The sequence below is a fragment of the Sapajus apella genome, unplaced genomic scaffold (assembly GCF_009761245.1).
Source record: "Sapajus apella isolate SASKATOON/1434 unplaced genomic scaffold, GSC_monkey_1.0 scaffold7, whole genome shotgun sequence".
Classification (NCBI taxonomy): Eukaryota; Metazoa; Chordata; class Mammalia; order Primates; family Cebidae; genus Sapajus; species Sapajus apella.
The window spans coordinates 15,170,750-15,173,249 of record NW_022436947.1 but is presented as its reverse complement, the minus strand read 5'-3'; the positions used below and the strand labels follow the sequence as shown (position 1 = coordinate 15,173,249).

The 2,500-nt window shown below is 34.1% G+C and overlaps 1 pseudogene across 1 annotated transcript; it reads left to right on the top strand.

The window, feature by feature from the left end:
- The first annotated feature begins 1,968 nt into the window (after window positions 1–1,968).
- On the top strand, window positions 1,969–2,413 carry LOC116550009 (annotated as a pseudogene). Its single transcript, XR_004268200.1, has one exon. The product of XR_004268200.1 is annotated as a cytochrome c oxidase subunit 5B, mitochondrial pseudogene (transcript).
- Window positions 2,414–2,500: the final 87 nt, after the last annotated feature.

The following is a 2,500-nucleotide window of genomic DNA, read 5'->3' as shown; positions in this document are numbered from 1 at the left end:
AGTAGCACTTGTTGTCTGTACTCTCTGGGAGACATTAGTTTTTTTAGCTATTCCATATGCATAAGAAGCCCATATGTTCCGAACAAGAGCACATTGAAAACTCAAAGACGATGAAAATTTTCCACATTTCACACCCTGGTTCTAAAGATAACTTCCCTTGAGCAAGTTTATGAACTTGAAATAATCAGGATGGAGTCAGTCCAATTCTAATTAGCAACATAAACCTCTGTTAAATCTTTCTTAGTGGGTTGTTTCTTACTCTCTATATGATGTGTTTCCTAGGGGGCATTAAGGAAATATCTATAAACAATGCATTTTTTTTTATTCTAGTGGACTAAATGAATAAATAACTTATAGGCAAGTGTTCAAAATAATAGATATATTTCTAAATAAATATAATTTCTGCTTAGGACCACTTTAATCATATCAAAGCAATAAACATAAATAACTATAAGCTATGCCAATTGGTATTTTCTTTGTATATCCAATATGAATCAAGTGCATGTATCCTGGTTCCAGAATAAATGCATATCATCATGTAAGGAGGAAAAGAATTGCTTGGAAAAAGAAAACTAACAGGTAAGAGCACCAAGGAAAAATAAAGCTAGCACCATTTTCCAGTGTATAGCAAATGACCAGTTGTGAATATAATACAGATGTAAAAGATAATAGAGAAAAGAAAGAAATATCACTAGGATATTCTGAAAAGTGAAAATAAGCCATTTTCTCTCTAATATTTTTAAAACCTTTGCTCAAAATGGATGAAAACCTAAATGAGGCAACATTCTTGTCTCCACAAATATCTTACATATTTAACATTAACATCTTGATGTATACTTTATTAGCGTAAAATATTACTAAATCTGTGATATTTTGCTTACTTTGTACATATATATAGACTACTTAAAACAAGAGGCAAAAATAATTGTTATAAAGTTACTCAGCTTGAGAATTACCCTTTTGTGAATTATCCTTTATTTTTTTCTACTTGAGGTTGTCACTTTCTACAGCACTCACAACTTTGTTTTGAACATAATTACAATGAATTACCAGTAGAAAGACATTCTTCAAAAGCAATTCTTGGTTCTGGAGTTTTAAGTGTTGCTAGTTGAAATAAAATCCCCTGCTGACTTGATAATTAAAGCTAAACATTGATCTAGATCTAAGGTCTTGTATTATATGTGGCCTTATTTCTTCCTCAGTGTAATAGCAGAGCAGCTTAATTTTTGTATTCTATTGAACAGAAACATCAACTTACATAGAACATATATTATTTATGATATCTTTAATATCCAAAATGTTGAAATTTGAAAACATGCAGCCATTATTTTCTAGTCCTAGGAAATATATAAATTACAACATGATCCCAGTGGACAGGAAAATTACGAGATTTACTGAATTAATTGAGTCATTGTTGTTGTCTTTTAGTAGGTATCCATTATTATGTTTAGTAGATATCAATATTTCATTTAAAATCCATTTATTTAAAAAACTCACAAAAGTGGCTGTTGCAATTTAAAAAAATGCTAAAACATTATTCACTATCATAATTTATCTATAACATTTGAAAGCAGAAAAAACTGTTTTATATTCTATCTCAAGATACATATCACCTAATTTAAAAAGAATCTCATTAACCATGTTACATCTGTTATGTGATAATTAATGTGTGCATATGTATATACTTATGCTATTTTATGTGAAGTCATATATAATCTTACCACTTATAAGATGACCATAGTTAAGAATAATATTTTTTCAAATAGCTGAAAGTAGGATAGAGAATGTTCCCAGCACCAGGAAATGATGTGTTTGAGATGATGTATGTGCTAATTACTCTGATCTGATCACTATACATTATGTGTATTGAAACATTACCGTATACCTCAGAATATGTGCAATTATTATTTTTCAATTATTATTTGTCCAATAAATGTTTTTAATTTAAAAATAAAAAATAGGTTTTCCGGAAGTGCTGCTGATTGTCGCGGACACGATGGCTTCAAGGTTACTTCGCGGAGCTGGAGGGCTGGCCGCGCAGGCCTTGAGGGCTTGCAGTCCCAAGGGTGCAGCGCGGTGCGCTCCATGGCCTCTCAAGGTGGCGTTCCTAGTGATGACGATCAGACGACTGGGTTGGAGAGGGAGATCATGTTGGCTGCAAGAAAGGGACTGGACCCATACAATATACTGCCCCCAAAGGGAGCTTCAGGCACTAAGGAAGACCCTAATTTAGTCCCTTCTGTCACCAACAAGAGAATAGTGGGCTGTATCTGTGAAGAGGACAACAGTACCATCATCTGGTTTTGGTTGCACAAAGGCGAGGCCCAGCGATGCCCTAGCTGTGGGGCCTATTACAAGCTGGGCCCCACCAGCTGGCACACTGAGCGCCTGCACTGAGTTACTCAAAATATGATATGGATCACAAGGTCAAGAGATTGAGACCATCATGGTCAACATGGTGAAACCCCGTCTCTACTAAAAATACAAAAAGTCATCTGGG